Source organism: Amblyomma maculatum, chromosome 11 (assembly GCF_055883805.1).
Source record: "Amblyomma maculatum isolate TAMU_Amacu chromosome 11, ASM5588380v1, whole genome shotgun sequence".
NCBI classification, from domain to species: Eukaryota; Metazoa; Arthropoda; class Arachnida; order Ixodida; family Ixodidae; genus Amblyomma; species Amblyomma maculatum.
The window spans coordinates 71,057,711-71,071,508 of NC_139354.1; the positions used below are offsets into that span (position 1 = coordinate 71,057,711).

A 13,798-nucleotide genomic window follows, 5' to 3' on the forward strand; every position below is an offset into this window, starting at 1 on the left:
TTCGTGAAGCTCTAGTGTTCGTCTATTTTCAAAGCTTTATTTTAGCTCAGAAATTATAGAAGTTATTAGGAAAACAATTATGCCTTTGCAAATACATACATCAGTTCTCTTCAGTTCAATACAACTTTATTGTTTCAATCGGTCCCTTACCTACGCTCTCCATCCCGGCACGCAGGCCTCCGGGAGAGGGGTAGACAGTTTACTTTTAGTACAATAGCACTTAAATTTACCTTATGCTGGAGCTGCCATTTCGGTCCATCCCTTTTACACCGCACGATCTGGGCTTCTTAATGCTTCATTTCATACTCTATCATCTCCATACATGCTTTTCCAGGAGCCTCTTCGCATTTCCTGATGATGTGATCCATATTGGTCACTCCTCTGCAAAAGGTGCATTTTTCATCTTGGCTTAGTGCCTTTTCTTTCTTTTTGTATTTGAGTCATGTCCTCCATCTTGGGGAAGGGTACTTTCCCGCCTGTAGCCTTCTTATATCTTGCACTCTCTGTATTTTAGCTCCTTCTTGTCTTGAACCGCAAACTTCTTCTAATTTCCGCTTTCTCAGCTATCTTCTCTCTTGAAGGAGGTTATTCGTCTTCCGCTACCTTGCTTGATTCATAGCAGCTCGCTCATCTAGATTATACTTGACAGGCAGTTCCGCTTGTGATTTCAATTCCTGCATCCCCAGTACGCGACGGTATTCATGTTATTTTAACATGTCTGTCTATAATTGAACCTGCAATTACTTCGACCGATTTCTTTCCGATTTTTTCTCTTGAGTCGTTCATCACCGCGTTTTTGCTGTCGCTAATGATGACCTTTTTATTGGTAGCGGAGAGAGCCAGCGCGAGCGCAAGCTTCTCTATTTCTGTGATTGATAAGCGCTCGGCTATTATGTCTCTTTTTCTGTTCCCAGCCACGTCAACAGCCACCGACTCGGTGAAGGGGAGATTCCCACCGCGGCATCATTGTATGCTATGTCTTAATGAGGCCAAAACTGGACTTCTCTTTCTATGGCCCTTGATCTCAATTTTCTTTCAATGTCCCTCTCCAGGTGGATGTTGGACACGGTGATTCTATTATCTTTATACGGATTGGGGCCACTTTTCAGAGGCTTCTTCCTTTACTTCTATTCCTGCTATTTTCAGTATAGCTCTGTCTGTTGCAGTCCTGGAGAGTCTTGACTTCTGTACTTGTTTTGTTGCCTCTATGTATTCTTCGAGCTCGCTTAGCAGGCTTACTTCTTCCAACTTTGTGTCTGGTGTTGTAACCGGTAGAATCATCGCAATGTTGAACAATTGAGTTATGTATATGTACAGCAAAGCTTTAGTTATTTTGCCCATTATTAATAACATTTTCACGTGCTTTGGGCATCTCGAAATAGCCGACGAAGAAGCAGGTCATGGGGAGAATCAAAAGTTGCTGGGCCTTGCAGAAGCCTTCATTTCCTTTCTATGTATATGGATAAACACCCTGCTACTTAATCAAAACCGCGACGGTTGTGGTTGAGATTGATGTGCGGCACACCACGCATCCCCTCAGCCTTAGGCTGAGCCTCCGGCTCAATGGCTTGCCACATTTTGCAGTCAATATGGTTCAGAACCGCGTCACCAATTAAGCAACACCAGTGGTAAGAAAATGGCACAGTCGTCGAGTTCCGAGGTCTGCGTACGGAAATATGATGGGGATAGCGGCGAGTGGCTCACACACTATCAGCAAGTGATCCGGTGCAAACAATGGGGCGCTACCGTAAAACTGGGGAATGTTGTATTCTTGCTGGAAGGAATTGTGGTAAATTGGTATGACAATCTCAAAGAAACACCATCCAGTTGGGTGCGCTTCATTCACGAAATCGAGGCAGGCTTCTTGAATGGAGCTGCGAAAATCAAATGCTCAGTGCAAACATTGCTTCAGCGAGCCGAAGTACTTGGTGATAATTCGGCTCGTTGCAGCAACATACTTTACAGCCGCACAAAGGGCCGCCATTTCTGGCATATCATTGTAGAACTTTGTGATTTTAGTTTCTTAATTACGACCTGTGTCGCAGCACTGACCGCTGTTGAAGCAGCAGTTGAGGGTAGCAAATCATCCATATGTATGTGATGCTTAGGCTGGCTTTGTTTGCATTTGTGGTGTTTAACTTACCAAAGTGGTTCCGTCTTGAAGGAAGCTGTTCTGAAGGGCTCCGCTAATTTCGGCCGCCTGGATCCTTAACGTGCATTGCCGTAGCACAGCGCCTGGGCGCCTTGCTTTTCGCCTTCATAAAAACTGTCCGCCGCCTCTGAGATTGCACCCAGTTTTGGGCGCACAAGGACGAAGACCCTAACCCCTGCCTCACCATTGCAGGTCTATATAATCATCAGTGCGGTCCCAATATAGATAGTGTATAATGAACAGTGGCACGTCCGTAACGGCTAGCACTGACAAGTTTTATTTCTTCGCTACTTCCGTGATTGAAATGTGCTGACATGGGGGCCGCAGACACGACCGTTGGAGAATGTGGTGCTGCTGGTGGGACGAATTGCTTGGATGGAGGACAATTGCATGGCCATGACCTTTGCAAATGCAGAATGTGATCTCTACAGCGACACAGGTGCAAGGTAATGCAGTGAAATACTTTCAATATGGCATAACTGCATTCGCAAGCGAGATACGGCAATATACTTCAAACGCATTTTTTTTTGCTTGTGCAATCGTTCTCATTGTTGATGCATTTCAAGGGATACCCAGGCATCATATAATTATTTAACACTAGAGTGCTTGGTGTGGATGCTAATCAGACTTTCCCATGTTCGAAAGAGCGGATGTATGCAATGCAAGAATCCTGAACATAGTGCTCACAACAAAGGAAACATGGCTCAATCGCAGAGACCCCTTATTTTTAGCAAGAAACTGGAGAAACTGGGCGAGAGGTGTTAGCTTTATAGATGTTAGACACTTATAAAGCCCCGATTGCTAATAACTATACGTTTTGTGTTTATACCATCAGCTAACGTCACTGAAAAAAAACCAAACGACAAACTCCAGCGACCGGTTTAGCTGGCCGGGACATTAAAATATACTATGTAGCAGCTTCTTTCTAAGCTAACTCAGCTTATGGCTTATTAAGATATTCCTACTATCTCATCATCGCTAGTCGCCTCCTTTGAATGAAGGTCACTTTTCCTACCATGATCTCCCTACTCATTTTCCAAATATCAAGTCTGCTGACCCTCGCGAGATGTTTTAGTTCAGTATGCGGTCTGAAGAACTTTATTTCATACTTCTTTAGCAACGTTTCGATTTCCCTCTAATATTGGTTTTCTCATTAAAGTGCTTTCTCTGTGTCAAGACCTCAATGGCTGCCTTTAGAATCATATCTGGGTTGGTAACAACTTACACGTTTTGTATGTAAAACACACATCTGCTTTTTATTTATGCCTGTAATTTGTCGTATTGCATTGAGGTATGCCAGTTTTGTACAGGTGTACATATTTTGCTGCCGTATTGAGTACCTTTCAATTGTTCGTTTGCTTTGGCAGCTGTGACCTTTCTACACCATTTGTTGAATTACAGGCTCCCCAGCTTTGTATTATCTTTGGGATACTTTTTGTCTTGTGCGAAAGCTTATCAGTATTCCGTCTATAATAATGAACACTTCCACAGCGCATCTGTAATGACAGGTCTGGAATTATCGCTCGGGTATGAAACGGTAATGCTATTCCAGGATAAAATGAATATTACGACTTAATTTATATGTCACGTATTGAACTTCTCCAGCTTTATATCAACACAAATTTTTGACGATTTTCTTTTTGATTAGGGTTACGTTCAATCTTAAGAAGTAGGCTAAATCAGTTCTCATTATAATGTGCCGCCTCGTCAGAACTTTCTTATGCTCCTGCGTACACAGCAGTAGGAGGTGGGAGTGCAGACTGGGACTACAGTTCTTTTTTATTTTTGCCTGAGGCCTCTCGAGATTTGGTGCTATTTTGATATTTTCGGCAGCACGTGTTCATTGATCGCTCATAAAATTGACATATTTTGAAAATACTCCCATGTATTTTTTTAAAGCCCGCGGAATAAGGTGCAAGGCCAAGGGCGGACCAAAGAAACTCGGTCGGCTGGACGAGCAGCGTATTAACGCTGCCGCTCGCAGATGTGTGGCATACCTCCTCCTATTAAGGAGGTATGCCACACATCTGCGAGCGGATTGGCCATGCGCGTTAACAACGACTGCGTTGTAACCGGCGGGTCGACGAATTGATTGAGTGGGGCACAGAAGCTCTCCCGATAACCCCCACTGACAATGTCTATCACCAGTCCAGTTTTAGCCATGAACTCGCGGCCTAGGATAACTGGTACTGTTAGGCGAGGAAGCTGAATGAACCGCATTCTGCGCACCCGTTTATCTCAGTGCACTGCGAGGTGAATGGCACCGCAGGAGCGCACCTCTCTGCTAGCGAGCAGGAGTGGAGTTCTTCGCCGTCGCATCCGAACGGGCCGCTGTCGGAGCTGGGACAAGACCGCGTCTCAAATCAGCGAAATGCTTGCACCCGTGTCCAGCAACGCCTTAAATGTTGCGCCCGCTACGGCGAGAGCAACAGAAGGCGCTGGCGTGTTAGTTGGTTCTCCAACGAATGCGGACGTGACGTCTGCAGGCTTCCGAGCGCTTTCAGCCTCCGCCGGAGCTGCTACCGGCGGCCTGCCTCGTTTCCCGACCTCGAGGAGCAGCTTCTGGCTATGTGACCACTTTGGCCACAGCTAAAGCAGTGCAAAGATCTGCATGCTTCTTGCTGCAACGCTCGTCGATCTTCAGAAGCACCCTGACCGTCTGGTCGTATGCGGCCCTCCAGCAATGCGTTCTGAGTCGGTGCGGACTTTCGCGGCTGAACCCCGATGAACTAACGGGGGTTGAAATCAGCGCTGCGCAGCCGGTACCAATAGGGATCCAGGTTGCGATCCGATACTTCGCGCGGCAACGGCTTGTTCGTGAACCCACTTGCCTCGCGGTTGCACTCACTTCTTACTGTTGGGACACCGCTCCAGGCACACCTCGGCTCTGGGGACTCTCGAGCCGGTAGCAGGGGCCGGTATTTGCGGGTCGCAGAAATCTGAGCCTGGACTCTACGAGCTTCAATTTCAATCTCCTTCAGGTCGAAAGGGCAAATTTGGAGTGGCACTGGTAGAGAACGTGTTCCACTCGCTCCGAATGCAAGCTTCAGGGTCGGCGTACTCATGGATGTCCTGCATCGCTCGTACGAACCCGACAAGCGATTCATCAGGTGCCTGCGTCCGCAGCTCCAGTTCTCGCTGCATTCGCTGCTTGTAGTCACACGGAAGGAACTCTTTCCTGAACAAGCGTCGAAAGTCAGACATAGTACTCACTTTCTGATCTGTCAACAGGTACCACTGGGCGGCTTAATCGACGAGTGCAACTGGCAACATTCCTCTCAGAATATTGCTCTAGCTCAGCTCACTCGCTTGCTCATAACGGGGAAATAAAGCCTTTGCCAACGGACGGTATATTTTATGCATCTCAGGTCCTCCCAATGCTGGGTGTGTTGCATGCCTCTCCGTAAAAGGGCGCTGAGCACTGGTCGCATTTGCGGGTTTACACGCAATGTAGCCACAGGGCCAGCGTTCGTGCGCACCGGGTAAAAGGGACAAAGAGTAGCCGCCGCCGACTGGCGATGGCAGTACGAGTATTTTAGGTTTGCCTGTATTAGGACTCGTTTGGCGAACCGCATTGGCGGTCGCACCTGTTACATGGCGGAGCGATTGAGCCTGGTAGCCATTGCCACTGGGAATGAGCTTTGGGGGCTGGCTGCGAATTCCCGGCGCGAATATACTAGCGCGAGCCGCATCGGCGGGTGCGCCAGGGGACGCGTTCACAAAAACCGACCATTTGTAGGCGCAGATATTTTACTGTTCCGGCTCGAAGTGTTTACCGGGAATGTCCGGCGCAACGTTTCGGATGGTAGCTGCGCTAGCGGCATCATGCAGCATAGCATGTTCTGTAGGATTTGATGTCGCCAGATGACTAACGCTCGAGATCTCCCGAGCTTAGCCTCAGACCTTGGCCAACATTCTTTGCTTGGTCTTTGCTTGGGTAGCGAATATCATTAGGGTACCATCTAGCCCATTTTCAAGTTTTGTTAAACTATCATTAGGCCAGACAGCCCGTAGCGCAGACTGGACATGTTGCTCATAAAGAGCTAGCCTTATCCACTCGAACGCCAACAGGGACCCACGTTGGTGCGCCAAAAATGTGGGGGTTTCTACGAGGCTGCGGCTCCGCTCTTAAAGCCAAACGCTGCTTCGCTAGCTCTGACCACACTGATGGTCCCATTTAACAATACGAACACCGAGAACAAATGGGTTAACAGCTTATTGGTCTTCCTCAGCTGCCCACGCTATCATGCAACGGCAGGTGATCAGTCCGTCTGGCTTCTGGACGCATCCGCTCTCTTCGCCCGTCCGGTCCGCACAGCTCCTCGGTGCTAGCACACGCGCACTCACTCACTTCCATCTGCAACACCCCGCCAACATAGCGCGTGCCGCCGCAGAAGCAGACACGAGAGGGGGAAAGAGACTGGTTATGTGATCTAGAGAGGAGAGGCCGCGCACTTCTCCCTCGCGGCTGTGGCATAGCCAGGAAGGGAAGTGCAAGTTAGCCAGTAATGTTGTATGCCTTCACAGTTTTCATCACTCTAGCCTCACGACGAGCAGCTTAAATATTGTTGAAGTTTATTACAAGCACCTGAGCTTGTCCACTCGGGAAATAGGCAGTGTCTCTTGCGATGGCCAGTCCTCTGTCTAAGAGTAACTGGATTTTTCCCTCGATGATGCCTCCGACATTTTTCATATCTTCGCAACGCTCGCAGACAACGACAATTCAATGGGGAGGTGCGTTTATTAGTTCTTCTATGACGTTTTACCAAAGTTATGCCCAGAAGTGGTCTTAGCAGGTATGGCTTTGTCCGTCAATAGCTTGATGATCTTAGATGAGAGGGCGATGATGGTTTTATTTTCATTCAAAAATTCCGTACCCAAAATCATCGCTCCGCGCGAGCATTGCTATGTGACCATGAATATGGTAGGAAAAGTATGTTCATATACTGTCACCCTTGGGGTGCATCGCCCCGAAGACATATTATAATTTCCGCCCGGTATCCGGATGAGAGGGCCGTTCGAAGTGTAGTCACTTTGAGATGGGCAGCGAACCGCTCATTGATGATTGAATAGGCGGCTTCTGTGCCCGTGAAAGCGGTAACCACGTGACTGTCGACAGCAACTTTAAAGTCTCCTATTAATTCCTCGCATTGCAATTTCATTGGAGTGTTCTACCTCTACTTCGTTGTGTACTCATCCAGCGGCCGTGGCACCATCGTCGGTGTTCGCTAGCAGTCTGTTCGCGTCATCGTGATTACTGCAATCGTTTGCAGCGGCAGTCTGGAAGTTGCAGCGCAGTTATTCGTCATCAATGGGGTAGGTTCTTCGTTAGTTCGCCGTACGGCAAACTAACCTACTAACGCACTTTCCTGTACGAAACGTACATGACCCTCATCGTCCACAGCTATGGGTCGGTGACGGAAAACATGCGTTGCAGTGAGATTCGAAGCGGGACTAACATTTTAGTGACTCTCTCCTGCACAGGCAGGTGTTAATTGTTTCTGGTCGCTCACCGGAAAGTGGTCGCCGGGCACCTTATGCAAATCCGGGAAGGCCGATCCGTCTTTATCGGCAGTCGCGTAGAGCGTGGCCGACCTGAAACCAGAGCAGGCGGTTGTTGGCAAACTCCTTGGAATTGCTGTTACTGGTCGTTCCTAGACTTGGTGAGATGGTGCCAGGGAGCGGTGTTCAGGAACAGCTTGTCCGCATATTCAAGAAGAGTTCGGAGGGCCGAGTCATGGCTCAGGGCGGCACGCTACAGCGGCTAGGATAAAGTTGGTTTTGCATCGTATTCATCAAGGTTGCTTTCGCAAGTTCCTACTGCACTTCGTCACACGGATGATGTGCATAAACGTGACTGCCTAGGGCTACTGGGACGGCTGTAACAACCGACGCATTTCCATGGCGATTTCATAGAAAAGGCACCAATACTAATATCAAAGGCATCCTAGTCAACTTCTACCTGGGAACTGTACAAGGGAGTCCGAGCATTGAGGGTCTGTTCAATAGAGGCTACTTTACCTTCAATGGCGGTAATTGTTTTGCTAGAATTGTCCGAGAAAGAACGCTATAGCAGACGACGGACCAGAAAGAGAACACACACATATGCGCTCCTCCTCTTCCAGGTTCATCGTCTGCTATCGCGTTCTTTCTCTGACAATGAATAGCCAACTCGCCCAGCAACTTACCCTGTTGCTAGAATGTCTTACAAGGCCAGCAAAAAGTGATTTTTGAAGCACGCATAAAAATTGACTCTCTTATGTTCAGCAATGTTGGGGTTCAAGGCGAAATGGTCGTTTAATTTCTCTACCATAATTTAGAATGGACTGATTTGACAGATGAGTCTTGGCTTAGAGGAGCATTTGCGCTCTTTATACTTACAAATATTGTGGACATGCACAATTACTCCTTAAATTCTTCACATATCTTAAAGGAGTATAGACGCACATTTTCTGCTTCGGGAGTTTTGCTTTAAACAATTCACGATGGTCCAAAACAGAGGGACTGCGACTCAAAAAGTCCCAACACGCATCAATTAATTAATTATCAGAACATTTATCAGGACCAGTTTCGGTTTCGAGCTCTCCGAGCACGAGTGCGCGATGGCGTCAAAGATGCGAGCGCACCACACGAGCGCCTCGTGCTGGCAAGACTGGTGACGCGTACACACACACAATCTAATGACGATTACGGGTAGGGTTTTATTACGAAAGTTGCACTTTCAGGCCTTCGCGTGACCCGGCCGCAGTACCGTCTTACCCACGTGACGCTGTGACGTCACACCCCACGTGACACACGCGCTGGCAGGAGCTGTCATTTTGGGTTGCTCGTTTCACATGGGACGGTTATGTCAGAATCAGCCTGGTAGCACCCTGGCATTCACGCTACCCATATAGGCCACTAACGCACGTTCATATGGGTTGGTTAAAGTGAGGCTTAGGAACAAGAAAAAGAGAAGAAGACGGCTCGGTCACCCGCAGCTAATGTTTTCGCTCAGTATATGGTTCAGCAGCGTTGAACCCTTGTAATTTTTTTCGTCTGCTGGCGATCGCACGTGCAAGAAAATATCGTCGTTGAGCAGTATTTCAGCGTAGCATGATTAGTTCAACGTTGCTTTGCCCAAAGGCGCTGATGTTCTTGACATTGCTGAACACTTCGATTTCAACCCGCTCGCTAGCGACTCAAGTGAAAAAGCAGGAAGCAACAGCAGGCACGAAAGCTTGGTGGTTGGCTTGCAGGAAATATCAGCCGGTTAGATATGTTGAACGAATGTACAGATTACTATGAAGAAGATGCTGCTCTCTCAGTCCGGTACGCCGGCGCTTTGAACTTTAAGCTGGCTTCCGAAAAATAAAAATGTTTTATCAGTAAAACATATTCTATGGCCTGATCAGACGACGTCAGCCACCGTGTCCTGCTACCGCGCTAAAGCTGCCCATGCCCACGCCTGCCCACGCGCTGATTCGTCCCTACGCAGCAGGTCTAAGTTGTCTTAGTGGCGCCATTCAAGCATGTGGCGCCTTCTGGCGCTGCCAAGGCGATTAGGGTATGCAAAGCGGCCCACTGCGATTGGTTGCGATAGCCTCCGGTATCGTTAATCTGTCGCGGATCACTGTTTATTCGCGTGCATAGCAACTCCATATAAAGGACCATAAATAGCGAATAAATTGGGAGGATTGTTTGACCGATACTGAGGTAGAGTGACTAAAGCGATACAAGCGAGTTTTGTTTTCCATGTATATTTTGCTGCTGTTGCCCGAAGCGACACGCCTGGAATCTGCTAGCTCCGCTGCTGAAGGCGTCTTGCGAATCAAGAATGCATTTTTTATGCGATAGGTTTGACAGTAAAGCGGCGCGAAAATACAACGTGAAGCGCCGTCCGCTGCCGCTTCGATGTGAAACCAGCTAGGCAAAGTGACGTGTAGGGCAGGCGGGGAGCAGCGGCACAGTTCACGTCTCCCGTTGCCGAAAGGTGTGCACTTGTGCTGGAATGCTCTTGGGACCTGAGTACAAGAAGTAGTCTTATTGTACACCAGATTCAAGTTGCACGAGTGCGGCGTTAATGAAACAAGTAAATAAATTGCGCTTCCCCTTTTCGGAGTCCGACATGTGCGTCGGTGTGCGGCACTTCACATCCAGAACAATGGCAAGACACCTTAACTCTGAAAAAACTAAAGCAGGTGACTGGCTGATATCGCACCTCACCCACCGAGTTCGGGCCATTACAGAGGCATGAAGGAGCTGTGTCGCCTAATTCACGCCTACGTCCTCAGCCGTTTCTTATACAAAGTCCCTTAACTCTAACTCCAAAGGCAGGAAACGACGCCTTGGACATCATGTTGCGCACTGCATTCAAGACGGACCTACATCTCCCAATCGACACTTCCACAGAACGCCTTCTACAGCTTGGCCTCCAAAACACAGTTGGGGAGCTTGTGGAGGCCCATCGCAAAGCCCAATACTTGCGTCTCACCAAGACCTCCACAGGTCGCCATATTCTGGAGACTTTAGACATTCGCGTCCAGTGAATAACCCTACCCTCTTTCCCATACCTCGTCCCCTCTAGCGAGATCTTCTCATCAAGCCTCTCCACACAATATGCACCCCTAGTATCACGAGCAACGCCACCAAGCCCGAGCAAACGCGCTCCACAAATACTACGACTCCGAAATGGACGCCGTATGAGTGAACGCGTCACGCGTGAATGAGGAAGTGGTATTGGTCATCACAAATTCCTTCGTGCCCCCTCTTGCTACTGTCCCCCTCCCCTCGGTCACCTCCCCGGAGGAAGCCGAGGAAGCAGCCATCGGCTACGCGCTTGCACACACGGAAGAACGCCACATAATTTCTGACTCTAAAACTGCGATACTAAATTTTGCGCGTGTTAGAGTTCAGGTTTCTGCGTTCAGCATACTGCGCTCGCCCACCGCCAACCCGCGCCGCTATGTGGAGTTGATATGGGTGCCTGCGCACTCCGGGAATCCCGGTAACGAGGCCGCCAATGCGTTAGCCCGAGGTTCGTTAAACAGGGCGCCGGCGGCCTCCGGTCCCGGGTTCACGCGTGCTCGCATGCACTTTTTCGGTGATCTAACGCTGACCTATCGGGCCTAGAGACTTCTCTACTCCACACCTCACCCATTTCTAGAAACTACCACCAGACGCTCTGGCGACAACTCTAGACGCGCATCCTCCTGTCCCATTATAGTGCTTCTCGCTACCACCGCACCCTCACCGACCCCCCTGCACCCTTTGAAACAACCCCACCGCCACCCTCGCCCACATATTGCTCCAATGCCCGGCAGATCCTCCCCCGCGGGGTCTAGAGCACCTTACCAGCTGGGACGAATGGGAGACCCTGCTGCACTCTGATGAGCCGGTTCGCTAGAAGATCGCCACAGACTGGGCTGCCGACATCATGAACCATAGGTACAAGAACGTTTGAGTGCAGAGGGGCCGTGCGGGGGCACAGGGGCATGCATACCCCAAACTGCTCTGTTTTAATAAAGTTATTACTACTACTACTATACACAAGCATTGCTCTTGAGAAACACGCCGACCATGAAATTGACGCTATTTAAAGTTCTTGTAACATGCAGCAACGAAGGCAGTGTAGAAAGCCATCGAGTCAAGCGAGCAGAAGCCCAGTCGATACAGACAGGGCAGACGCAGTGAGCTCATGTAACTGCTCTTTGCTCTGCAGACTCCACGTCACAATTGTTTGATGGCGTCATGTTGTTTATCTATGTACGCATTTTTGTCACAGAGATGTCACCATCGATAAGTTTTAAAACACGGAGTCTTTGCCTGGTGTGTATTTATAATCAAATAAAATATGGTCGCGGCAAAACGAGACGTAAGGCACGAGCCGTGTCAATCAACTTTATCGGTACCGCTTGTCTATCAACCGCCGCTGTTCACAGCGGTCTTCAGGAATCATTTATTTAGAGACGTTAGTTGAAGTCTGTAAGAGCACAGGTGTGCTCACGCAGTCATCTCGCTTTCGGCAGCTTTACAATTGTTGTTGTGAGCGTATCAGTTGAAATGTGTAAACGCTCAAGGGCTCTTTCCGTAGACTTCATGTATGCGGAGTAACATTGGAAGGACGACAGTAGCGGTAAAGGTGAAATTAAAACTCTAGCTAGTTCTTTTCCAAAGCATGCACATGTTATCTGCAAAGAATGTATTCTGTCAACATGTTAGGTATGGCGTGAGCGGATGGATGGGCCGCCGGTGGCACTGAAGCAAAGAACAAGTATGAAGGGCCCTGAATGTCGAAGAAAAATTAACTGTGGTTAAGCTTGTGGTTAAACATGCAGGTACGCGAGATCAACATGCATGGCTATGCTTAGATTCGGCTTGAAGACATGCCTTTGCATATAGTACTTTACTCCATGGTCTCAGCGTTATTTACTTCTGGTGTACTTTACTTCTGGAGTACTTTACTCCATGGTTTCAGCATTCTGGTGTTTGCCTTTGAAGGATAAATATATTTAAGTATAAAGCTATGCCCGAATGGGCATCAAGTTACCATTAAGGAGTTTCCTAAGGTTGCTTTGAAGGTAATTCGAACCTTTGATGCGCAAATGTCTCTTGAACCATTTCAACTAAAATGATCATTGAAAGAAGAAGGATAGCACAGTGATGGCGGAAAAATGTTGCTTGTTCTGAAGACAGCAAAGCCCACTGGGCCCATAAAAAGACTTTGTGGCCTTTTCTGGCCCTAAATACGACCTGTAAACTGTTATCTCCCTCCGACTTAAAGCTAATGTCAGGTGCTCTCTGGTACATATGCAGCGGCTGCGACAAAAGTCATTTTTGAGGAGAGCATCAATGGTAATGGCGTGATGAACCAAGGCGGCGGTGCAGTAAAACTGTTAGTTGAAGAAAAGCCGTTTGGAATACTAAAAAAAATCAGTTTCAGAAATTGAAGTATAAATACCTTAAGGAATATTGCTTCATCTTGCGCGCTACAGTAGCAAAAAAAAAAAAAGCCAGTGTTTTCTCTTTTTATGCAGAGCTAAACTGTTGTATGAAATTACAAAAAAAAACAGTAAGAAACCTCGAATAATATTAACCACTAGACATTCCTGGCAACATTTCTGAGGTTTCTCAAAATAAGGACTTTAAATATACACAAGGATAGCATCAACATCAATATTCTGCAACACTGAAGACAAGTGGGCGATTCAGTGGTACACCATACACATTTTATTCAGACTTCCGCATTCATTTTTTGTTATGCTTCCCTTTCAGTCTTGTGGTTGGCAACTTAGCCTTCTAGACCCTCAATACATATTTACTTCGCAGCTTCAGTCCCGAGCTTATTGTCCTGATGGTGTAACACGATAATTGCGTTCTGCTTGGCATAGTCTCAAAAATACGACCTGCAATATTGCCTGATCTCTATCTGACCATCCATAGAGATTTTGTCCAATGAGGACAGAAGTAATTGTTACTTCAGAACATTCTCCTTACTAGAAACGAAAAAACTTACGGTTTTAGATATTCAGCAATCGGACCCAAACGAGACGGCGCATCCAATCCGCTCTGACCTCCCAATCCTAGCAATGAAGCGTTCATGAGGACCTTATCGAAGATAGCGTAAATTATAAGACTTTGTTTAGAAGAAAAAAGAAACAGGTGAAA

General features: G+C 47.8%; 1 protein-coding gene across 1 annotated transcript in view; it reads left to right on the forward strand.

Moving 5' to 3' along the window:
* The window catches only part of LOC146174135 (uncharacterized), a 38,872-nt gene that overhangs the window by 3,188 nt on the left and 21,886 nt on the right, over positions 1–13,798 (forward strand). The window lies entirely within an intron of this gene.